The sequence below is a fragment of the Protopterus annectens genome, chromosome 2.part0 (assembly GCF_019279795.1).
Source record: "Protopterus annectens isolate FY-2018-M chromosome 2.part0, PAN1.0, whole genome shotgun sequence".
NCBI lineage: Eukaryota > Metazoa > Chordata > Ceratodontiformes > Protopteridae > Protopterus > Protopterus annectens.
This window is the reverse complement of record NC_056728.1, coordinates 1265432997-1265459968: the sequence shown is the minus strand read 5'-3', so window position 1 is coordinate 1265459968 and position 26972 is coordinate 1265432997.

Genomic DNA, 26972 nt, shown 5'->3' with positions numbered 1-26972 from the left:
ACTGATATCAAAAAGACACTTAAGGATCAAGGGTCATCTAGTGCACATCTTCATCTTCCTGAGGGCCTTTGGTTGTGGCAAATGTCTTAGTATCTTGATCTGTGGCTGCCCGACAGTGTGCTTATTTGCAGCTGGCTTTCAATTCTGCCACTTGATTACATACTTACAAGTACTTCCCATTACCTTTATATTCCTCAGTTTCATAGAGTATCCACTGGCTCAGTCTGATCTTGTAACACCTTTAAAGTATTGTTGTTAGTTTACCTAGCCCTACAGGATATGGAGCCCCCATAGTTCACCACTGTCTGTGTTTCTCTTCTTGTTGGAAATGTCCAGGATGTAGGTGAAGACCCTTGGTACTTGGTGTTTTTGTTACGGGGCTCCACCATATCAATCAACTGTCCAAACATTTTTGGTCTGTTCCTCATAAAATTTGTGGTTTTCTGGAAAAATCACTGAGGGTTGAAGTCACTAGTAATAGACATTTGAGTTTCAGACCTCATACTCTTCAGAAAATGCATGCCAATGCAAAACCTACTGTCCTAGCAACTTATCAATTTTATAAGAGCATATTTAACATATGTCGCTATTTTTTGGGCCTTTGTCCCCCCATTATTTTTGTCTTTGTCCAGATTTCTTGTGCTAAGAGGTTGAGAGGTATAGGCTTCACACAGATCGAATCTCCTCACCAATGGTTCATAGTTATCTAACAGGCTAGTGATCTGTGAGGATTTTTACAAACCTAGCCATACATTCCCATAAAGTTTTTGCCCTTATATTTTAAGTATGAATAACCCAAAGAAGGGCAGAATATTTACATCTTACCCCTATCCATTAGGGATACGGGTGCTAAACTAGGGGTGAATTTTTAGTTATCCATTCATTCAACCAGACTATGTCAGAATAGTGTAAGAGAAGTACTTTGCTTTATGTGGAGAGGGAGGTGGTTCCAAATAAGTTATATCCTCTGCGATACATATCTGTCCCTCTAACATGTTCTATTTATGTTGCAAAATATATGTAGATCTCTTGAGTGAGTGTTTATATTCCCTTTGGACTTGAGAATGTGCAGCAGATCTGACAGGAGAGGATCTGCTGAAGTTCTGTATGCAAGGCATGGATTGTCTCTCAGTAGCTTATATGACACCCAAAAGAGGAACAAGGCTTTGAGACAGTCTGCATAGTTTTATTATTATTTTATTAGTAAGAAAGTATTGTGGGCATTCAAGTAGTGTCAGATATTTGGACAGGTACATACCAAAGGGGGTGTTATACTAAATGATCAGCCTGATGAATGTATAATACAGTGGAATGATCACATCTCTAGACCTGGACACTATATCCTTAGCAAAGAGGGTTCTCTGTGCCTTAAAGTCTTAGTCCCTTATCTCTAAAATTATTTCTGCTGAATAGCTGCATACTTGAGCTGTTTGGTTAGTTTTTACATACCTATATCAACTTTATTACAAGCTGAGATAAATACAAACTTGAAGTGTTATAAGACAGTACTGCATTTTATTTTTTCTGTTTTATTGTTTCATTGAATATTGTGTTAAAAATAGTACTGCATTTATCTGCTTATTTATTTGTTCACTGAAAATTCTGAGCTCTCTTTCTCTCTGCAGTTAGTGGGTTTATTCTTCTCACTTCATTGATATTCGGTGTATAAGTCTTAGCCTAGAGGGTTTCTCTGTGCCTTAAAGTCTTAGTCCCTTATCTCTGAAATTATTTCTGCTGAATAGCTGCATACTTGAGCTGTTTGGTTAGGTTTTACAAACCTACATCAACTTTATTACAAGCTGAGATAAGTACAAACTTGAAGTGTTATAAGACAGTACTGCATTTTATTTTTTCTGTTTTATTGTTTCATTGAATATTGTGTTAAAAACAGTACTGCATTTATCTGCTTATTTATTTGTTCACTGAAAATTGTGAGCGATCTCTCTGTCTGCAGTTAGGTTTTCCACCCACCCTCCCTGTTCTTGTTGTGGTATTAATCTTGGTGACTTTGGAATTGACCGCCCCTCCTGTACATTTGTGTCTGAACACTCCTCCTGGGCCCATCTCATTTGCTCACTTAACCAAGTACAGTGAGATCATATTTTGATTTCAGACACTCCTACCATTCCCATCTTTCGGCTCTATCCCAGCTCTATCCTAGTCTAGTCTCATTAGCTCATCCTGCCTAATACAGAGAGAACATTTGAGTAGGCATACCCACTTAGGCCCTGAACTTGTCTGATTGAAGACTGCTGGAACAGGGCTCAGTTCAGATTTGTTTTACTGGTTAATTGGGTAATTTGTTTAAATCAGTTTGCTTGTTTTCTATTGTTATATATAAAAAATTGCACTTTATCTGCTTTTACTGTATTTGTGTTTCTTACTACTTTATTACCTTATTTTGCTTGTGCCTCTTCTTAAAATTACTCAGTTGTGTTTATTCTGCTGCATTTATTACTGCTTGGTAGTAGCCTGACTAAATTGTAACTGTTATTCTAAGTCTTTTTGGTTAAAGCACTTGAGCTTCAGACCAGTTGTTTTACACTAAAAAGGTTTGTGGTCTGTACTGTTGTGGCAGGACAGGTAGCTTACATCCTTCTAAGTTGGGAATTGCTGATTGAAGGCTCAGTGTGTGTTATTCTAAAAGTGTATTAGTTCTGGTTTAAGCACTTGGGCTCCAGGCCAGTTATTTTATATTAAGAAGGTTTGTGGTGTGCACTCTTGTGGGAGGAGAGGCTAGATTCTGCCCTTCTGAGTTGGGAATTTCTGGTTAAAGGCTTACTGTGCCTGCTTATTTGAACTGTTTTTCTGATATTGGTGCACCTTGTCTGCTGTAGCATAGACTAGATTCAGGCCTGCTGAATCTACCTTTGTTTGTATAACTTGAGCACTAATCCAGGCTATCTTTCTTGGAGAAGGTTCCCCTGCACCCTAGTGGCAGGAGTGTACAGTTAGAACTTGTCTGATTGAAGACTGCTGGAACAGGGCTCAGTTTTGAGTTTCTTTACTGGTTAATTGGGTAATTTGTTTAAATCAGTTCGGTTGTTTTCTATTGTCATATAAAAAATGCACTTTATTCATCTGCTTTTACTGTAATTGTGTTTCTTCCCACTTTATTACCTTATTTTGCTTGTGCTTCTTATAAGTACTCAATTGTATTATTCTGCTGCAGTTATTACTGCTTGGTAGTAGCTTGATTAAATTGTAACTGTTATTCTAAGCCTTTTGGTTTAAGCACTTGGGCTTCAGGCCAGTTATTTTACATTAAGAAGGTTTGTGGGCTGCACCCTTGTGGGAGGAGAAGCTAGAGTCTGCCCTTCTGAGCTGGGAATTTCTGGTTAAAGGATTATTGTGCCTGCTTATTTGAACTGTTTCTTTCTGAAATTTGTGTGCCTTGTTTGCTGCAGCCCAGGAGTTAGTAGTTTATTGGCCATTTTGGGCTAATTTCTATCTCTTTTATTTCCCTGCTATAAAAACCACATTTGCACATTTTTTTGTGCTTGTATTCAGCTCAGCAAATGCCTGTCAGGTGTCCTGCAGAGTTCTACAGCAGGAGAGAGACAAAAGAGAGACTTTGGAGTGATTAAGCGTCATTTGTCTGCATTTTCTTGCTGTCTTTAATTCTGCCTAAAACGCCAAATTTTTTTAGCGTTTCTGTGATTTTAAAAACCTTGTTTCTGCTACATATTGTACTTATTTGCTGCCTGCACTTGAACTAAGTCATTTTTGTGTTTAAATAATCTGTTTAACTGTTGTAGGCTACACACTAAAGTGCGATAGCCATTTTGTGTGCATTTAAAGTGTTTTCTTTATTGTATCTGCTTTTTTTTCTGAAAAAAAAAAACAAACAAAAAAATATACTTGTTTCCCACATTTCTGAACTAGTATAGTCCAGTTTTCAGGTTATTGCTGAATTCAGGGCTGTGTTACAAGTTTCTGTGTTGCCCATACCTTACTTGGATAGAAGGAAGTTTCTCTGTTCATTGTGAGAGAGGAGAGCTTTGAGCAGCCTATCTGTCCCTGGAGGAGTGGTTTCAGCCCAGAAGTTAGTAGTTTATTGGCCATTTTGGGCTAATTTCTCTCTTTCATTTCCCTGCTATAAAACGTCATTTGCGCGGTTTTGCATGCCGGGCAGCACCGGTTAGCTAGGGTTAAACTATTCCCGGCTCCACGAAGTCTACTCCAATTTTTCCCTTGGAACTAGACAAACTTTCAACTTAAGCACTCAAACCATTAATTTCACAGCCCAGCACTTGCTCAAACTCATAGCAAGCACTAATTAACCCTAGCACTAGACCCCTTATACTGTCCAGAAGGACAAGGCTTTCTATTCGTTCCTACCAGCCAATCAGTAAAACAGCTCACTTTACCTATTCAGGCATGTCCAAAGGGCAGTTTCAGGTGTACTCTCCAGATCAACTGGTGAATCTGGGCATTTTGAGGCAATGTTACAACTGCCTCGTACACAGACAACCCTCCTCCTACCCCCAAACACTAATATATGTGAGAGATGCAATTATACAGCCAAACTGGAGGCAAAGCTCTCTCAACCCAAGACTGGACTGACATTCAAGAGGAGAAGGGAAATAATTAACACACCACCAGTCTCACATAGACCTACTACACCAACACCAGCAAATAACACACATAAATACACAAAAACATACTTGGAGGCTCTAAATAAAAATCTGCAAAAGCAACAGAGATCTCCAAAGCAGACACCCAAGCAACCTCCACACCCCATCACAAACCATGAAACATATACTTCACATAATCAGTGTACCATGCAATCACAGCCCTTAAGGCAAAATAACATACCCAACACACTAGTAATAGGCAACTCTATAGTCAGGCACACTGATGTCCCACTAACTAGGCTGGACAAGGAGAAGGTTACAGTTAGCTGCCTGTCGGGTGCCAGGATCCGCCACATAACACAAGCACTCACGTCGTTCCAGAACAAGTACAAATACGACTGTCATTGTCCATGTTGGTCTGAATGACCTAAACCTCCCTGGACTACATGAAAAGAGACATGGAAAAGCTCTCTGATTATGTAGCCGAGGCCAGTATGACCCTGACCCTGAGTAGCATCCTGCCCTCACCATGAATGATGCCACAGTATAAAGAAAAAATGATCAATTTCAACAATTGGCTAAGTTTCTGGTGTCATTCAAAGGGGATCCGGTATCTGTCCGCCTGGGATGACATGCTCGACAAGCCACGTTGCTTCACAAGAGATGGCTTGCACCTGACACCCTTAGGCTTTTGAATACTGGCCAATGCTTTTGCCGCCCCCATATTGCCTTTTTTAGGCAAGGCTCAAAAGACAAACTCACCACCGTAAATAGTACAATTAACCAAAAACTGAGGGTAATACTACTCAACACCAGAAGTCTAAACCTCAAAATGCATGCACTTGAGGCACTCCTCAGTATGGAGAACATCGATATCTGTACAGTAACAGAAACCTGGTTTAATGCTCCAGAGAGCACCCCAGCACTACCAGGCTATAACTCATACCATACTTTTCGGCCACAGAACCCAGACTGAAACACAAAAGGCAGGGGTGTATTCATATTCATCAAGGATACCCACATCTCCAGGTTAGTGGTGCAGCATGATGCCTCAGAGATCATCCATGTGCAACTAACAATGGGCAAAACTGCAATTCAAATTGTAGCTTGCTACAGATCACCCACCATGACCCAGGACCCACATTCCACGTTTCTGGAGACACTGGAAAATATGAAGGTCCTACCAAATGCCCTAATATTGGGTGATTTTAATTACTCAAATATTAACTGGGAGAACTACTCAAGTACTAGCTCCCTTGCCCAATGCTTCCTAGAATTTATAAATTCGAATGCCCTGGATCAACTGGTCAACACCCCTACCAGAGGTGACAACATATTGGACCTGGTCATCACCAACATGGGTGACCGGTGTTCCACACAGGAGGTCAACCCCTCGCTGGTTAGATCAGATCATAGACTAATCACTCTGGATATCCACATTTCGCCCCAACCCCCAGTCAAGGAAACCACCATGAAAAATGTTTCAAAAGCAAACTTCATGTTACTTAAGACTGAGGTGGAAAGGTTCACAGCCCCCATGCTAAAGGACAACACTGTCCAAGCTGCTGAATCCCTTACAAAGGCACTTTATGAGCACCTGCAAGAATGCATGGATTGTGCTATCCCAAGCAAAACCAAGGCTCACTCCTCCAAGAAAAGGAAACCAGTCTGGTGGACTCCTGCCATAAACAAGCTACACAATAGAAGGAGGAAATTAGTACAGAAAATAGTAAATTCCCAAGAAGGAAAGACATCTCTGATCAGTATCAGCAAGAAACTACTAAAATCATCTAAGGCTAACTTCAAAAGAAAAATTGCCAAGGACTCCAAAGATAACTACAAAGCGTTCTTTAGCTATGTCAAGAACCTAAGTGGAAACTCTCAGATCTGCACTGAGTTAGTGTAGAATGCCACAAAACACACCGAACCGACTGATATTGCCAACATTCTGGCAGACAGGTTTAGTGCAAACTTCAACCCCCTCTCACCCCCTAAAGGGCCCATAACCATACCAGAAGAATGTAGAGCTCCGGCAATCACTGACACACAAGTTAAAACAGCCCTATCCAAAGCCAAAAACACAGCTTTAATGGGACCAGACGGTGTCCCAGGATGTCTCTTACACAAGCTCCAAAATGAACTAACCCCTCACCTAAATACACTGTTCAAATTCAGCCTCTCTACAGACTACGTAGCCATAGAGTGGCACACAGCAACAGTTATCCTGCTCCACAAAGGTGGAGCCATGACTGACTAGCCTGGTCTGCAAGGCTATGGAGCGCATCATCATGGAACTCATTAACAGAGACATTGTGAACCTCCAAACATTGGACCCTACCCAGTTTGGCTTTGGTAAGGACAGATCATGCCTCCTAAACCTGGTGGACTTCTTTGAGACAGTTACCAAGGCTTTAGACAAGGGAAAGGAGGTCCACACAGCCTACCTAGACTTCGCAAAGGCTTTCAACACCATTCCCCATTCTGGTATTATAGACAAGCTCACCAGCATGAACATAAACCCCAATGTCATGAGATGGGTTGCCAATTGGCTCACAGATAGAAACCACACGGTGAGAGTTACAGGCTCTAGGTCTGACTCTAAACCGGTTACAAGTGGCGTCCCCCAGGTCTCAGTCCTGGAACCCCTCCTATTTGGTATTATACTTCTCAGAGGTACAGGCAAGCACAGGAGGACTATGGCTGACCAAGTTCACAGACGACTGCAAACTGGGGGAGATAACTGACTCTCTGGCTGATACAGACATCCTCCAGAAGGGTCTCACTGAGAAGGATACCTGGTGTCAAAATCATGGCCTCAAACTAAATGCCAAAAAGTGCATAGTCATCCCCTTTGGAAAAAACAAAGTACCCGTGAACTACCACATACATGGTAGTCCCCTAAATACAGAAAATGTAATAAGGGATCTGGGGACCCAAGTAGATAGTAATCTCTCTTTTGATAATCATATTGCCAAGGTGGTTAGAAAATCCTTCTATGTGGCCCACCTAATCACAAAAGGGTTTGATTCTACAACAAAAGAGGTTATTGTGTCCCTCTACTCATCACTCATCAGACCCATCATAGAGTGCAATGCCCCATTTGGGATGTACCTTACAAGACACCTGCAACAGCTGGAAAGACCACAGAAGTACCTCACCAAGAGGCTTACTGACCTCAAACAGATGCCCTATGCAGCCCGACTGTAGAAACTCCAGCTGTACTCGGTTGCATACCGCTTACTCAGAGGTGCTCTCTGCCTGACATACAAGGCCATGTCCAACCCAGAATTGATGGACATGCTCCACCTAAAAAAAGAAAAACAAATCCCTGAAAGCCAAACACTTTAGGGATCTAAACCTCACCACAATGATAAAAAGGACGTGCTGGAGGGACAGATTACTGTCCCAGAGACTCCCCATGCTTTGAAACAGGATGAGACTCCCCATGATTTGAAACAGGATTCCAATCTACATTAGGCAAAGCCCCTCATTAACACTCTTCAAGAGAAACCTTGCCGAGTGGATGTGAAACAGACAATTTACCCCAGGGATCACTGCAGTGGCTCAGCTAGACAGAGGCACAGGGAACTAATTTAAGGGGGCGGCGAAAGCCAACACATTCTGGCTAGGCTTACAGATGCCCTTGGGCAGATAGACTAGTACTTGTCTATGAACCTATAAGTTGTGCAATAAAAAGCACTCTCTCATAATAGTGGATACATGGTGATTGAACTACAGTTCGGTGTCTACAGATGCTCCCAGGTCCCTACCTACTGGATAAATTTTGACAGATATGTTGTAGGTATGAGACTGTACTCCTAGCTGCCAGGTTTTAGAATGTGTTTCAAATTCCATTTATCTTGGCATATCATATTGCTTGAACTTTAATATTTAATTGATTATATTGCATTATCTACATTGTCTTTCATACCAGTGCTTGTTTATTTCCAATTTTTAGTTGTTTCAGTTTTTATTTGTTACTATGTGTTTTAATTGTAACAGTGCTTGAATACAAGCACACTAATCTGAACTTAAAATGTACTTTAAATGCTAGACTTTTAATGCTCTGTATAACAGAAGACCACCACCACCACTACTACTCAAACATACACGTGCATGCCCACACACACACACACACACACACACACACACACACACACACACAGAGTACACTTTTCTGATTCTTAAGACTGTCATTCTACTGAGATTTCCCACAAGTGGAGGCCTCAGCACGGAGGACAATCTCTCATGTAGAGATGCAAACTAATACAACAATCCAGGAGAAAAGGCTAAGGCTTACAATGAAATCAAATGGCTACAAGCACAACTGCACAGCAATAATAACTCTATTAAACTAGTTGTTCAAATACACACACAGGATACCTAAACATATACTAACTAAACAGTAAAATTAAGTTTGAGCAATTGCACTTCACAAAATCAGAATTTTTTTTCGGTGGGGTTTCCCCATGTGAGGGGCTTTACTCCTTTACTTTGTATACATGCCCTAAGGCAGTCAAGTTTAGAGAAACTGTATCAGTAAAAAAAAAAAGGAAACCACTACTATCTTGTGTTGCAGTGTCAGAGTACACATTTACACAATTACATCTAGAGCCATACATAATGCAACAAGCAAACAAACACACGGGTTTTGAGATGTTGTGCATCTGAAAACAAAACTGCACTTTATTCATCTGCTTTTACTGGATTTGTGTTTCTTCCTACTTTATTACTTTATTTTGCTTTTGCATCATCTTAAAAGTACTCAATTGTATTTATTACTGCTTGGTGTAACTATCATTCTAAGTCACTTGGTTTAAGCAGTTGGACTTCAGACCAGTTGTTTTACATTAAGAACGTTTGTGGTCTGCAGTGTTGTGGCAGGACAGGTAGCTTACATCCTTCTAAGTTGGGAACTGCTGATTGAAAGCTCAGTGTCTGTTATTCTAAAAGTGTATTAGTTCTGGTTTAAGCACTTGGGCTTTAAGCCAGTTATTTTACATTAAGAAGGTTTGTGGTCTGCACTCTTGTGGGAGAAGAGGCTGGGCTCTGCCCTTCTGAGCTGGGAATTTCTGGTTAAAGGCTTATAGTGCCTGAATATTTGAACTCTTTCTTACTGAAATTGGTGCACCTTGTTTGCTGTAGCATAGACTAGATCCAACCCTGCTCAATCTAGCTTTGTTTGTATAACTTGAGCACTAACCCAGGCCTTATTAAAAGTATTCAGTTGTATTTATTACTGCTTGGTAGTAACCTGATTAAAGTGTAGCTATCATTCTAAGACTTTTGGTTTAAGCACTTGGGCTTCAGACCAGTTGTTTTACATTAAGAAGGTTTGTGGTCTGCACTGTTGTGGCAGGACAGGTAGCTTACATCCTTTTAAGTTGGGAACTGCTGATTGAAAGCTCAGTGTCTGTTATTCTAAAAGTGTATTAGTTCTGGTTTAAGTACTTGGGCTTCAGGTCAGTCATTTTACATTAAGAAGGTTTGCAGTCTGCACTCTTATGGGAGGAGAAGCTGGACTCTGCCCTTCTGAGGTGGGAATTTCTGGTTAGAGGCTTATAGTGCCTGCATATTTTAACTGTTTCTTACTGAAATTGGTGTGCCTTATTTGTCGCATAAACTAGACTCAGGCCTGCTGAATCTAGCTTTGCTTGTATAACTTGAGCACTAATCCAGGCCTTTTTTTTGGAGAAGGTTCCCCTGCACCCCAGTGGCAGGAGTGTACAGTTAGAACTTCTCTGATTGAAGAGTACAGGAACAGGGCTCAATTTTGAGATTTTTTTTTACTGGTTAATTGGGTAATTTGTTTAAAAGCCTTTTCTGATTTCTTGTAGTCATCTAAAGCTATTTTAAGTGTATTTTTACTGTTTGTAGTTGTTTAAAGCTGTTTTAAGTGTTTTTTTTTTACTGCTTTTGCCTTATCTTTTCAAAAAAAAATTCCTTGTTTCCCACCTTTCTAAGCTAGTATAGTCCAGATGTCCTTTGTGGTTCACTGTTGCAGTCATCACTGTAGGGTTCTTCCTGCCAGCAGCAGCCCTCGGTCGGCCAGAATCCCAAAGTCTGGATCGGGTGCCAGCTGAGGTCGCATTTAACCTGATGTCAATGCACCAGAAGGTATAAGGACCCCAGCTGACGCCATTTCCCCAGTCTTTCTTGCCACGCGGTGCCCTTTGCAGTTCACTGATGCCTGTCGGCCTGTTCCTGTTTGTTTTTGGATCTAATCCCAAGATTTTCTTTTTTTACAGATAAGTACCCCATTGGGGAAGTCTTTTTCTTGCTCCAGTCAGATGTCAGAAAAAGTTAATAATTGTATTTCTTGTGGGAAACAGATACCTCATAGGGATTTTCACTCTTACTGTATTCCCTGTCTGGGTCCTGACCACGATGTTGCTAATTGTGTGTTTTGTGCTAGGTTCAATCAGCGTACTATTAGGCGTAGATATAACTTTGCCTTTTACTATTTTGGGAAAAGGTTTAATTATAACATGTCTTTGGATTCTTTTCCAGCTTCTGGAGTGTGTAAGAGGCACAGAGATTCAGACAGGCCTCCGAGGTCCACAGCAAAGGATGTTACTCAGTTATTGCCAGTTGCTGGTTCGTCGGTCATCAGTAAGGTGCCTTTGCAGCCCCTGTCGTCTGCCTCTTTTGAACCAATTGCCTGTACCAACTCCAGTGTGGAGCTAATGGGGTCTTCAGCATTGCCAGGGACTGGACCTTCAGATACTGCTCCCTCAGTTGGGTCCGGAGCCGGTAGGCAGGTACCGGCTTCTGAGGGAGTCCTCAGGCCTTCTCCGCCTCCCGTAAATGGGGATTCCAGTTTACATGCTAAATCTAAGTCTAAAGCTAAAGTGAAGTGACTAGCACAGGCGCCTTTTGCTCAGGGTCTTCGGCCTCAGAAGCAGATGCTTCGGATGGCTGAAGATCTCTTAACTATGATCAGGGGTTCTCATCCCCCTCCTGACAAAAAGCCTAGATTACAGTCCGATTATGATTCTTCAGACCAAATTTCTGTTTCTTCTGCTTCCTCCCTTGAGCAGGATTATTCTTTTCCTCTTTATGAGGATTCTGATGCTGAGGATTCCTTTCCTTCCACCTCTCCCCCTGAGGATTATTCTTTTGGTGAAACTTTGCATGATATGAGGGTGCATTTTCACTGGGAAGGGCAGGAATTTTCTGAATCCAAGAAAAGGCTTAGGGATTTTCTTCTTCTCTCACAGCATAAGCCTCTGGCTATTCCCCCCTGTCTTGGACATTGTTGATGATGGTTTTTTTGGAAGCTTCTCTCTCTCCTGATTCTTTTCCCCCTACTCCGGCCAAACCAGATAGGTATTATAGGGTTCCAGATTCTCATAAATTTCTTTTTAAAAATCTTTCACCTGATCCGGAAACTATTTCTCAGGGTCCTAAGGGTGCTAAAGCGGCCTCTGCTAAAAATCCTATTCTCTTTGACCGAGAGTCCAGGGCTTTGGAGAGATGGGGTAAGAAGGTTTATACTTCTGCTACATTGTCTATTAGGGCTTTGAACTGTCAATTTCATATGCTGAAGTATCAGCAATACCTTTTGTCTGTGTTTCAACAAAAGATGTCAGCTGTGTCTATTGGTGCTGATAGTCAGGAGTTACAGGATTTATTGCATGCTATTGAACAAGTGGGTAAACATACCCTGCATTGTGGTTTTGATTCTTTGGAAGCTTCTTGTAGAGCTGCAACAACTGGCATTGTTATTAGTAGACATGCTTGGTTAAGGATTCAAAGCTTGCCGGATCAGATTAAAGCCAAACTTTTGGATGCCCCTTTGCAGCACGATGTTCTGTTTGGGTCCAAAGCTAAAGAGGTATTGAAGAAAATGGAAGACAAAGCCAAATCTATGCAGACGGTTAAGGATTTTCTACAGGTACAATCTCCTAGGTTTAGCAGACACTGGCCAACTAAACCTTGGTCCTTTCCGGGCTCCGACAAGTCCCAGAGAGGCGGATGCAGGCGTTCCAGAGGTAGGGGTCAGTCACAATCCCATTTTAGGAATAGGCAGTGGAGTTCCCCCTCTCCCCAGGTTGGTGCAGATAAATCTCAACCCCACCGAAAGCAATCTTTATGACTCTCCCTTTCTGGTTCCAGGGGCTCCTCTCCTGGAAGCTCCTTTGGGGGGAAGGATTTCTCTTTTTTATCAAAATTGGAGCCACATCACCCAGGCCAGATGGGTTCTGGACATAGTCTCAAGAGGTTACAGATTTCATTTCCACACTATGCCAACACCAAACGGTTGGCCGGACCTGCCAAAACATCAGTGGGTAGAGGCACAACAACAGGTTCAGTCCCTCCTGGCCATGAGGGCCATAGAATTGGTGCCAACTTTGGACATAGGGCAAGGTTTTTATTCCAGGCTTTTCTTGGTTCCCAGGAAGGAAAATTCACGGAGACCAATCCTGGACCTCTCTGTACTGAACACCTTCCTAGATATACCAAAATTCAAAATGCTCACTCTGCAGCAGTTGCTGCCTTTGTTGGGCAAGAACGCTTGGATGGTGACTTTGGACTTAAAAGAGGCTTACCTGCATATTCCTATAAGGCAAAAGTGCAGACAGTATCTACGTTTCAAAGCAGGCTCGACACATTACCAGTTCTCTGTGCTGCCCTTTGGCTTATCTACTGTGCCCAGGGTTTTTACGAAATGCCTGGCACCAGTGCCCAGGGTTTTTACGAAATGCCTGGCACCAGTGATGGCGTTTTGCAGACAGAAGGGGATTCAAATTTACCCTTATCTGGACGACTGCCTTCTTCAAGCGGACGACAAAGACACTCTGCTTCGGCATCTGACTTTTGTGCAGCATCTTCTTCAATGTCTCGGTTTCACAGTGAATCTAAAGAAATCAAACCTGGTACCCGCACAACAGATTATTTTCCTGGGTGCTCTTCTGAGTATTTCAACCCAGATGGCTTACTTGACACCAGACAAAAAAGTGCAACTAGCTTCTTTTTTACAACACCTGGCTTCACTGAAACAGCTGACTGCAAGAAAAATTCTGCAGGCTTTGGGTTACATGGCCTCCTGCATTCTGCTACTACCGTATGCAAGGCTGCATATGAGGAAACTGCAGTGGTACCTCAAAAATGTCTGGTCTCAGCATTGCCACAGTTTGGAGACACTGGTCACGCTTTTGCCTTGTCTCCAGTGAGAGTTTCTTTGGTGGGCCGAAGCCTGTCTACAGAACAAGGGGAAGCCTTTGTGTCCTCTGCCAGCCAACCAAGTTCTGACAACGGATGCTTTGGATTATGCCTGGGGGGCCCACATGCACGGGAGATGTCTTCAGGGTGTTTGGATGGAGGAGCAATCACACCTACACATAAATTTGAAGGAGATGCTAGCTGTACAGAATGCCCTGATGGCCTTCAGGAACCCTCTTTTACCAGGGCAATTGTTGATTCGGATGGACAACACTGCTGTGATGTGGTACATCAACAAGCAGGGGGGCTCTCACTCTTACCCCCTGTGCAGATTAGCCATGAATCTCTGGTACACTGCTCTGACCTGCAGTATCGACTTACAAGCGCAATTCCTGCCAGGGAAAGACAACACTCTGGCAGACGCATTGAGCAGGTGCATTTCGGATCCACACGAATGGATGTTGGATGTTCGGATATTCAGGATGATTGTAAAGGCTTGGGGATGTCCGGACATAGATCTCTTTGCATCCCCTCAGAATCATCAACTTCCAACATTCTGCACAAGGACCTACCACAAACTAGCATGGAAAGTGGATGCCCTCTCATTCATATGGGAACACCTCTCAGTATATGCCTTTCCTCCCTTTCCTCTTCTACCTCGGGTACTTCTGAAGATAAAGCAGGACAGACCGCACATGATTCTTCTGGCTCCCAATTGGCCTCAGCAATTCTGGTATTCCACTCTGATGAACTTGGTTCAGGAGCCTCCCTGGATTCTGCCTCAAATCCCTCATCTACTGTCTCAACGGGATGGCCGGATAATGCACAGTCACGTCAAGACTCTGCATCTAGCTGCCTGGTGGATCCAGGGTCTGTAAACACCTCTGCCCTTTCCAAACAGGTATTGGATGTAATCCTTGAAGCTAGACGGCCCAGCACTAGAAAATCTTATGCGGGGAAATGGAAAAGATTTTGTTCCTGGAGTCAAGTCCAGGGTGGTGATTCTTCTATCCTGAACATTCCTCTGATTTTACAGTATCTGACAGAGTTATTACATACAGGCCTATCTTTTTCATCTGTTAAGCTTCATGCTTCTGCTATTTCTGCACATTACAATACGGATCCTCTGATTTTTTTCTCATCCATTACTTAAACAATTTCTTAGAGGTGCTAAGAATATTTGGCCTCCTATTAGGGCTCCTGTTCCCACTTGGGATCTTAACTATGTTTTGGAGAAATTAACTCTATCTCCTTTAGAGCCTGCTGCTTCCACGGATTTAACATTTTTGTCTTGGAAAACTGCTTTTCTTTTAGCTATTACCTCTGCTAGAAGAATTTTGGAAATGCAAGCACTCATGACTGTGGAACCCTTCCTCATTTTTCATCAGGATAGGGTATCTATACGGACTAATCCCACATTTATGTCCAAGGTAGTTTCGGCTGTAGCCTTGAATCAGTCTATTCATTTGCCTACTTTTTAACCTAATCCTCAAAGTGAGGAGGAAAGTCTTTTGCACTCCCTAGATGTGCACAGACATCTTCGTACTTACCTGGACAGGACCAAGATATTCCGGAAATCTGATCAGTTTGTCGCTTATGCTCCTACAGTTCAAGGGAAAGTGGTCACTAAGCAAACTATTTCCAAGTGGGTTGTCCATTGTATCAAGTTCTGTTACTCTTATCATGGCAATCCGGTTCCTGTTAATGTTAGGACTCATTCTACCTGGGCTACTGCTACTTCAGCAGCGTTTCTTTGTGGGGTTCCTACCAAGGATATTTTGGAAGCTGCTACTTGGAGTTCTGTACATACTTTCTCTAAGCATTACAACCTCCCTCTCTATTCTAAATCCAGGGTAGGTTTTGCTTCTGCGGTTTTGCAAGGTTTTGTGGCCGCTCCCTCTGTTTCTCCTCCAGCCTCCCTTTCTTAGCTTTGGGACTCAACCCTACAGTGATGACTGCAACAGTGAACCACGAAGGACATAGTACAATTGTGTACTCTTACCATAAATGTAGATGTTCGAGTGTGTTCACTGTTGCAGTCAGGGTTACCCTCCCTCCTATCCCTTCTTTTGTTTTTTTCCTTGAGTATTGTCTGTTATGAGGTATTTTGGCTGCTGAGGTTTTTGGGCTTGGTTTCTTTTTTAGCCTTTTCTTTCTGGGCACCTGACATCTGGGGCAAGAAAAACTGGGGAAATGGCGTCAGCTGAGATCCTTATACCTTCCGGTGCATTGACGTCAGGTTAAATGCGACCTCAGCTGGCGCCCGATCCAGACTTTGGGATTCTGGCCGATCGAGGGCTGCTGCTGGCAGGAAGAACCCTACAGTGATGACTGCAACAGTGAACATACTCGAACATCTACATTTATGGTAAGAGTACACAACTGTATTTTTTCAGGCTAGTGCTGAATTCAGAGCTGTGTTACAAATTTCTGAGTTGCCCATACCTTACTTGGATAGAAGAAGATTTTTCTATTCACCTGTGAGAGAGGGAGCTTTGAGCAGCCATCTGTCCCTGGAGGAGTGGTTCCAGCCCAGAAGTTAGTAGTTTATAGGTCATTTTGGGCTAATTTCTAGCTCTTTCATTTTCCTGCTGTAAAAACAGCGTTCACACGGTTTTGCTCGTCCAGGCAGCATTGGTTAGCTAGGGCTAAATTATTCTAGGCTCCACCAAGTCTCCTCTTCAGTTTTTCCCTTTGAAAGTAGTCTAACTCTCAACCTAAGCACTTAAAAAGCATTCTACAGTCCAGCACTTGCTCAGACCTAATAGCAAGCACTAATATACCTCGACACTTGCCTAACAGGGCAAGGCTCATTATTCACCCTTCACCAACCAAGCAACTAAGCAGCTCACCCTACTATTCAGGCATGACCAAAGGGCAATTTCAGGTATACTCTCCAGTCCAGCTGGTGAACCTGGGTATCCTGAGGCAATGTTACAACTGCCTCATGTACACATACAACCCTCTCCTCCTACCACAAAACATTAACATATGCGAGAAGTGCAATTATATAGCTAAATTGGAGGCTAAGCTCTCTCCACCCAAGACTGGAACAGGCAGTCATGAGGAGACGGTTAACACTTGAACCACACCTCCAGCATCACACAGACATACTAAACCAGCACTTGCAAAAAATACACATAAATTCACAAAATCATACTTAGAGGCTCTAAATAAAAACCTGCAAAAGCATCAGAGACCTCCAAAGCAGACACCCAAAATCCTGCACCTCCCGTCACAAACCAGACAACACATAAAACACAAAACCAGTGTGCCACACAATCACAGCCCCTAAGGCGAAATAACATACCTAACACACTAGTAATAGGTGACTCTGTAGTCAGGCACACTGACGTCCCACTCACTAGGCAGGACAAGGAGAAAGTTACTGTTAGCTGCCTGTCGGGAACCAGAATCCGCCACATAACACAAGCACTCAGGTCACTCCAAAAAAAGTACAGATATGACTCTGTCATTGTTCATGTTGGTGTGAATGACCTGAGACGTACCTCCCTGGACTACATGAAAAGAGACATGGAAGAGCTCGCTGATCATGCAGCCCAGACAGGTATGACCCTAACCCTGAGTAGCATCCTGCCCTCACCAAGAATGATACCGCAGTATAAAGAAAGAAATGATCAATTTCAACAATTGGCTAAGCTTCTGGTGTCATTCAAAGGGGATCCAGTGTCTGTCAGCCTGGGATGACATGCTCGACAAGTCTCGTTGCTTCACAAGAGATGGCTTGCACCTGTCACCCCTAGGGTTTCGAATACTGGCCAAGGCTCTTGCTGCACCAATAGTGCCTTTTTTAGGCAAGGCTCAAAAGTCAAACCCACCTCTGTAAACAGCACAAATAAAGAAATGAGGGTTATGCTACTCAATGCCAGGAGTTTAAATCTCAAAATGCACTCGCTCAAAGCACTCCTCAGAATGGAGAACGTCGACATCTGTGAAGTAACTGAAACCTGGTTCAAGGCTCCACAGAGCTCCCCAGCACTACCAGGCTACAACTCATACCACACATTTCGGCCACAGAACATGGACCAAAACACAAAAGGAGGGGGTATGTCCATATTCATCAAGGATACCTACACCTCCTGGTTGGTGGCACAGCATGATACCTCTGCGATCATCCATGTGCAACTAACATTGGGCAAATCTGCAATGCAAATTGTGGCCTGCCACAGATCATCCTGCATAACCTAGGACCACCACTCTGCCTTTCTGGAAACACTGGAAAACATGAAGGCCCTACTGAACAACCTGATATTGGGCGATTTCAATCATCCTACCGTTGACTGGGAAAATTACTCAAGTACAAACTCCCAGGTCCAGCACTTCCCGGAATTTATCAACTCAAATTCACTGGATCAGCTGGTAAACTCCCCTACCAGAGGTGAAAACATATTGGACCTGGTCATCACCAACATGGGCAACAGGTGTTCCACACTGGAGGTCAACCTGTCACTGGTAAGATTAGACCATAAACTAATCACTCTGGATGTCCACAGCACACCACCACCCCCAACCAAGGAAACTACAGTGAAAAACTTTTCTATAGCAAACATCACCTTACTTAAGACAGAAGTGGTAAGTTTCACAGCCCCCACACTAAAGGATAACAGTGTCCAAGATGCAGGAACCTTTACAAATGCACTCTATGAGCACCTACAAGGATGCATGGATTGTGCCATCCCTAGCAAAACCAAGACTCACTCCCTTAAGAGAAGGAAACCAGCCTGGTGGACACCTGCCGTAAACAGGCTATACAATAGAAGGAAGAAACTAGTTCAGAAAAAAAGCAAATCCCAAGAAGGAAAGACATCCCTGATCAGTATCAGTAAGAAACTAAGGTCCCTCATAAAATCATCCAAGGCTAACTTCGAAAGAAAAATAGCCAAGGATTCAAAAGATAACCACAAAGCCTTCTTTAGCTATGTCAAGAATCTAAGTGGCAACTCACAGATATGCTCTGAGCTACTGCAAAATAGCACAAAATATACTGAACCTACTGATATTGCCAACATCCTGGCAGATAGATTCAGTGCAAACTTCACCCTCCTCTCACCCCCAAAAGAGTCCACAACAATACCAGAAAAGTGTGGTGTCCTGGAAATCACAGACACACAAGTGAAAACAGCCCTTTCAAAAGCCAAAAGCACAGCGTCAATGGGGCCAGATGGTGTCCCAGGATGCATCTTGCATGAGCTACAGAACAAACTAATCCCCCACCTAAACACACTGTTCAACCTCAGCCTCTCCACAGGCTACATGCCCATAGAATGGCGCACAGCAACGGTTATTCCGCTCCACAAAGGAGGGGCCACAACTGACCCTGGTAACTATCACCCCATAAGCCTGACTAGCCTCTTCTGCAAGACTATGGAGCGCATCATCATGGAACTTATTAACAAAGACATTGGAAACTTCCAAACACATGACCCGACCCAGTTCGGCTTTGTTAAGGGCAGATCATGCCTACTAAACCTGGTTGACTTCTTCGAGACAGTCACCAAGGCCATAAATGAGGGGAAGGTGGTTCACACAGCCTACCTTGACCTCACCAAGGCTTTTGACACCATTCCCTACTCTAGAATTATAGAAAAACTCACCAGCCTGAACATAAACCCCTACATCACGAGATGGGTTGCCAACTGGCTCACAGACAGAACTCACACAGTAAGAATAGCAGGCTCCAGGTCTGACTCTAAACCAGTCACAAATGGTGCCCCACAAGGCTCAGTCCTGGGACCCCTACTGTTCGGCATATACTTCTCAGAAGTACAGGCAAACACAGGAGGACTATGGCTAACCAAGTTTGCCTATGACTGCAAACTGGGAGTCATAATTGACTCTCCGGCTGACACGGACATTCTCCAAAAGGGCCTTACTGAGATGGACACCTGTTGTCAAAGTCATGGTGTCAAGCAAAATGCCAACAAATGCATATTCATCCAATTTGGGAAAAACAGAACACCCATGAATTACCACATAGGTGGCAGCCACCTTAATACAGAAGAGGTAATAAGAGATCTGGGGAACCAGGTAGATAGTAATCTCTCCTTTGACAATCATATTGCCAAAGTAGTTAGGAAATCCTTCTATGTAGCCCGTCTAATTACTAAAGGGTTTGCATCTAGAAATAAAGAGGTTATAGTGCCCCTCTACTCGACACTCACCAGACCCATCATAGAGTACAATGCCCCATTTGGGATGTACCTCACAAGACACTTCCAACAGCTGGAAAGACCACAAAAGTACCTCCCCAAGAGGATTACTGGCCTCAAACATATGTTCTATGCAGCCCGACTGGAAAAACTTCGGCTGTACTCAGTGGCATGTCGCCTACTCAGAGGTGATCTCTGCCTGACTTACAAAGCCATGTCCAACTCAGAATTGATGGACATGCTCCACCTAAAGAAATCCAAGTCACTGCGAGCCACTCGCTCTAGTGAGCTAAACCTTGCCACAACAATAAATAGAACATGATGGAGGGATAGATTCCTGTCACAGAGACCCCCCCATGCTTTGGAACAAAATTCTTAACTACATTAGGCAGAGCCCCTCACTAACACTCTTCAAAAGAAACCTTGACGAGTGGATGGGTAACAGGAAATACAGCCCTGGGATCACTTCATTGGCTCTAATTGACAGAGCCTCAGTTAATTAATCAGTGGGGCAGCGAAAGCTGATGCACTCTGGCTAGGCTTATAAATCCCCTCGGGTGTATGTGTGTATATATATATATATATATATATATATATATATATATATATATATATATCTATATATATATCTATAAATACATAGGAACAAATGTGCTTTTCTTAACCTTGGTCTGTTCTTTGGCTTCTGGATTATTTAATATATATATATATATATATACATATTTAAATTTATACATACCTGTACACATAGAACAGCTATACAGATATGTAAGTTTGAGTGCGTGTGTGTACATATGCTCAGTCTTCCTCCCGATTTCTAAGCTTCAAGCCAGAAGCTATGAGAGGCACAGTGCTAACATTATCCACAGGATTCACAGGTTAGTACTAGGCTAAGTGCCCTTGCGAGCCATTGTAAGCCTAGCCAATTATCCCTTGTGAGACTCAAACCCTGCACCTTGTGTTTGTAAGGCAAACAGCTTAACCGTTAGGCCACCCTCCCAACCCAGCTCATCTGGTGGGATTTCTAAGTATTCCCTGGCAAGCTGAGATGTATACTCCCTCTCACATATTTTATGTCTGCCCCAGTGCCCCCTGTCAGCGGGGCCCTACCTAGTGAACCTCTTGTAGGAGGCATCTATGTGGCATTCTCATGCATTGCCCAATACCTGCTAAGGTGAATCATCACAATTCTTTGGGACAATGGATATACACTAATCTCAATCTTTAGGAACACTGAATGCACTCCTAATCTCCCAGGATTGCCAGACTCCTTGTTCTGTCATAAAGATTGAGCCCAGTTGCCCTGCAAAGGCCCTAACTTCTACAACATCTGTCTGTGATCTCATCCTTTCAGTCACTACCTAGAGATCATGAACATAGGTGAGGATGGGAGCACAGACTGACTGGGAAATATATAACTTCATACTACACTCAGTCCTGTACTAAGGTCATGCAGAGAGTCCATATTCACACCCACCCCAGCTATATGGGAGAATATCTTCTGAGATGTGAGCTGAACGTGTCAGACAGAAGTAACCGCAAAAGAAAATAACTGCTCACCCAAACCATGATCCACAAAAACATACATCATCATCATCTTCTTTCGGCTGTTCCTGTTAGGGTTGGCAGTTCAATAACAATCCAACGGACCAAGCATGTAATCCAGCAAGAAGTTTAATCCAATGTAAGCGCTTTCGGCCGTGTCACCAGCCTTCTTCAGACATAAAACACACTGAAATAAAAGCATATATATAGATATATATATATAGATATATATATATATATATATATATATACACCCAAACTTGCCTTAAATGAATAATAGCAACCAATTAATTAAACAAATAAAACAATGAGCTGTTGACTATTAACTATTTCAACTGCTATTATTACCTAACCACAAGGTAAAACACATACAAACCACATATTAAAAACTCAATAACCAGTTCATAATAAATTTATATATCGTAACAAATTTTATATACATTAAATACCATGGATTCTATCTATTATAAGCTTTTAATTTTAAAACACTGCTAAGCGATATTGAATCATTGAGTCCTGGAAACTCCGTTGCATTTACTAATGCATAATTGCGTCAGCGAATATATGAGCATTTATACGTAATTAGGAAGAGCTCACATAATAATGCATTATATAGGCATCTAATGCATAATTCCACACATTCATTTAAATTCATAGTATTGGAGCAGATTATTCCATCTCCTAGGAATGGTCCATGGAAAATAATACCGGAATCAAAAGAATACTGGTGGCAGGTTTTTCTAAATGCAACGGAGTTTCCAGGACTCAATGATTCAATATCGCTTAGCAGTGTTTTAAAATTAAAAGCTTATAATAGATAGAATCCATGTTACGATATATAAATTTATTATTAACTGGTTACTGAGTTTTTAATATGTGGTTTGTATGTGTTTTACCTTGTGGTTAGGTAATAATAGCAGTTGAAATAGTTAATAGTCTACAACTCATTGTTTTATTTGTTTTATTTAATTAATTGGTTGCTATTATTCAATTAAGGCAAGTTTGGGTGTGTGTGTGTATATACACACACATATATATATATATATATATATATATATATATATATATATATATATGCTTTTATTTCAGTGTGTTTTATGTCTGAAGAAGGCTGGTGACATGGCCGAAAGCGCTTACATTGGATTAAACTTCTTGCTGGATTACATGCTTGGTCCGTTGGATTGTTATTGAACTGCCAATTTTATCTACTGGTTCGTGCTGTGAATTTAGTTTGTTCCTGTTAGGGGTCGCCACAGCGGATCATCTGTTTCCATTTCTTCCTGTCCTCTGCATCTTGCTCTGTCACACCAATCACCTGCATGTCCTCTCTCACCACATCCATAAACCTTATCTTAGGCCTTCCTTTTTTCCTATTACCTGGTAGCTTCATCCTTAGCATCTTTTTCCCAATATACTCAGCATCCCTCCTCAGCACATGTCCAAACCAATGTAATCTTGCCTCTCTGGCTTTGTCTCCAAACCTTCCAACCTGGGCTGACCCTCTAATATACTTATTCCTAATCCTGTCCACCCTCGTCACACCCAGTGCAAATCTTAATATTTTTAACACAGCCACATCCAGCTCAAACTCCTGCCTTTTTGTCAGTGCCACTGTCTCCAACCCATATAACATAGCTGGTCTCACTAACCTCTTGTACACCTTCCCTTTCACTCTTACTGGTACTCGTCTGTCACAAATCACTCCCGACATTCTTCTCCACCCACTCCATCCTGCCTGTACTCTCTTCTTCACCTCTCTTCCACACTCACCGTTATTCTGAACTATTGATCCCAAGTATACAAATATACAAAAAAGATAAAAAGTAAAAATAGAGAGACAGGAAATAAATCAGCCTTTTGTAACTAAATAAATCTGCTGGTCAGACATGCAGAAAACAACTGAAGAATGCATACCCAGCAACACTGACATCTGTATGCAAAACAATGACTTGAAAAGACTGCAAACAATAAGCAGTTGCATAATATAAAAAGACAAACCTTTAATTCTTACAACTGAATTTATCAAGGGAACAGAATCCTGCTCAACTTCATAACATGGCTCATAGGTCCGTACCTCAAGTATCCCAACCCTCAGCTGAAAATATGCTGTTACAATACCTGTTAGCAAACATTCACTGTGGTAAATGTTACATTTGTGTGTCACTGCAGTGACAACATGGTGCACTTGTGTTTAGCTTCCCCTGCAGTTACGTTCTCTCTCTCTCAGTTCCATTTGTGCTATTCAGCACACCAGGCAACAAGCACTCTCCAGTCACTCATTTCTGTAGCAGTTACGCTTTTATGGGGTCATGTTGCTAGCCCAGTCCCCAACCCTCCTTGAGACCAGAGGATGACATATGTAGTTGTAACACACACTCACACACACACTCAGTTGTTTCTAGAATGGTTACAGTTTAGGTTCATAGGTAGGTACTAGGCTATCTGCCCGAGGTCATTTATAAGCCTAGCCAGAGTGTGTCGGCTTCCGCCGCCCCATTGATTAATTAACTGAGCCTCTGTCAAGCAGAACCAATGAAGTGATCCCAGGGGTGTATTTTCTGTTACCCATCCACTCGTCAAGGTTTCTCTTGAAGAGTGTTAGTGAAGGGCTCTGCCTAATGTAGTTAGGAATTTTGTTACAAAGCATGGGAAGTCTCTGTGACAGGAATCTATCCCTCCAGCATGTTCTATTTATTGTTGTGGTGAGGTTTAGCTCACTAGAGTGCGTGGCTCGCAGTGACTTGGATTTCTTAATTTGGAGCATGTCCATCAATTCTGAGTCGGATAAGGCTTTGTAAGTCAGGCAGAGATCACCTCTGAGTAAGCGATATGCCACTGAGTACAGCTGGAGTTTTTTTCAGTTGGGCTGCATAAGACATATGTTTGAGGCCAGTAATCCTCTTGGTGAGGTACTTTTGTGGTCTTTCCAGCTGTTGGAAGTGTCTTGTGAGGTACATCCCAAATGGGGCATTTTACTCTATGATGGGTCTGATGAGTGATGAGTAGAGGGGCACTATATCCTCTATTTCTAGATGCAAACCCTTTAGTAATTAGATGGGCCACATAAAAGGATTTCTTAACTACTTTGGCAATATGATTGTCAAAGGAGAGATTACTATCTACCTGGGTCCCCAGATCTCTTATTACCTCTTCTGTATTAAGGGGGCTGCTACCTATGTGGTAATTTGTGGGTGTTTTGTTTTTCCCAAACGAGATGACTATGCATTTTTTGGCATTTAGCTTGAGGCCATGACTTTGATACCAGGTGTCCATCTCAGTAAGGCCATTTTGGAGGATGTACATGTCAGCCGGAGAGTCAATTATGGCTCCCAGTTTGCAGTCATCGGCGAACTTGGTTAGCCATCGTCCTCCTGTGTTTGCCTGTACTTCTGAGAAGTATATGCCGAACAGTAGGGGTCCCAGGACCAACAGCTTTGTGGGACACCACTTGTGACTGATTTAGAGTCGGACCTGAGGCCTGCTATTCTTACCCTGTGAGTTCTATCTGTAAGCCAGTAGGCAACCCATCTTGTGACGTAGGGGTTTATGTTCAGGCTTGTGAGTTTTTCTATAATACCCGAATGAGGAATGGTGTCGAACACCTTGGCTAGGTCAAGGTAGGCAATGTGAACCACCTTTCTCTCGTCTATGGCCTTGGTGACTGTCTCAAAGTCAACCAGGTTTAGTAGGCATGATCTGCCCTTAACAAAGCTGAACTGGGTTGGGTCAAGTGTTTGGAGGATCCCAATGTCTTTGTTAATGAGTTCCATGATGATGCGCTCCATAGCCTTGCAGACCAGGCTAGTCAGGCTTATGGGGAGATAGTTACCAGGGTCGGTTAGGGCCCCTCCTTTGTGGAAAAGAATAACCATTGCTGTGCACCATTCTATGAGCACATAGCCTGTGGAGAGGCTGAGGTTGAACAGCGTGTTTAGGTGGGGGGTTAGTTCGTTCTGTAGTTTGTGCAAGACCGAATCCTGGGACACCATCTGGCCTCATTGATGCTGTGTTTTTGGCTTTTGAAAGGGCTGTTTTCACCTGTGCGTCTGTAATTTCCAGGACATTACACTTTTCTGGTATTGTTGTGGGCCCTTTTGGAGGTGAGGGGGGGTGAAGTTTGTACTGAGTCTATCTGCCAGGATGTTGGCAATATCAGTAGGTTCAGTATATTTTGTGCTATTTTGCACTAGCGCAGAGCATATCTGTGAGATGCCACTTAGATTCTTGACATAGCTAAAGAAGGCTTTGTGGTTATCTTTCGAATCCTTGGCTATTTTCTTTTGAAGTTAGCCTTGGATGATTTCATGAGGGACCTTAGCTTCTTACTGATACTGATCAGGGATGTCTTTCCTTCTTGGGATTTACTTTTTTTCTGAACTAGTTTCCTCCTTCTGTTGTATAGCCTGTTTATTGCAAGGGTCCACCAAACTGGTTTCCTTTTCTTAGGAGAGTGAGTCCTGGTTTTGCTAGAGATGGCACGATCCATGCATCCTTGTAGGTGCTCATAGAGTGCATTTGTAAAGGATTCTGCATCTTGGGCAGGGTTATTCTTTAGCGTGGGGACTGTGAAACTTACCACCTCTGTCTTAAGTAAGGTGAAGTTTGCTTTAGAAAAGTTTTTCACTGTGGTTTCCTGGGTTGGGGGTGGTGGTGGGGTGTGGACATCCAAAGTGATTAGTTTATGGTCTGACCTAACCAGTGACAGGTTGACCTCCGGTGCGGAACACTTGTCGCCCATGTTGGTGATGACCAGGTCTAATATATTTTCACCTCTGGTAGGGGAGTTTACCAGCTGATCCAGGGCATTTGAGTTGATAAATTCCGGGAAGTGCTGAGTCTGGGAGTTTGTACTCAAGTAGTTTTCCCAGTAAATGGTAGGGTAATTGAAATCGCCCAATATCAGGGTGTTCGGTAGGACTTTCATGTTTTCCAGTGTCTCCAGAAAGGCAGAGTGGTGGTCCTAGGTCATGGAGGGTGATCTGTAGCAGGCCACAATTTGCATTGCAGATTTGCTCGATGTTAGTTGCACATGGATGATCTCAGAGGTATCATGCTGCACCACTAACCTGGAGGTGTAGGAATCCTTGATGAATATGATTACACTCCCTCCTTTTGTGTTTTGGTCTGGGTTTCTGTGGCCGAAATGTGTGATATGTGTTGTAGCCCAGTAGTACTGGAGTGCTCTCTGGAGTCTTGAACCAGGTTTCAGTTACTGCACAGATGTCAACGTTTTCCATACTGAGGAGTGCTTCAAACTCGTGCATTTTGAGATTTAAACTCCTGGCGTTGAGTAGCATAACCCTCATTTTTTTATTTGTGCTGTTTATGGAGGTTGGTTTGACTTTTGACACTTGTCTAAAAAAGGCACTATCGGGGCAGCAAGAGCCTTGGCCAGTATTCAAAGCCTAGGGGTGACAGGTGCAAGCCGTCTCTTACGAAGCAATGCGGCTTGTCGAGCATGTCATCCCAGGCTGACAGAAACTGGATCCCCTTTGAATGACACAGGAAGCTTAGC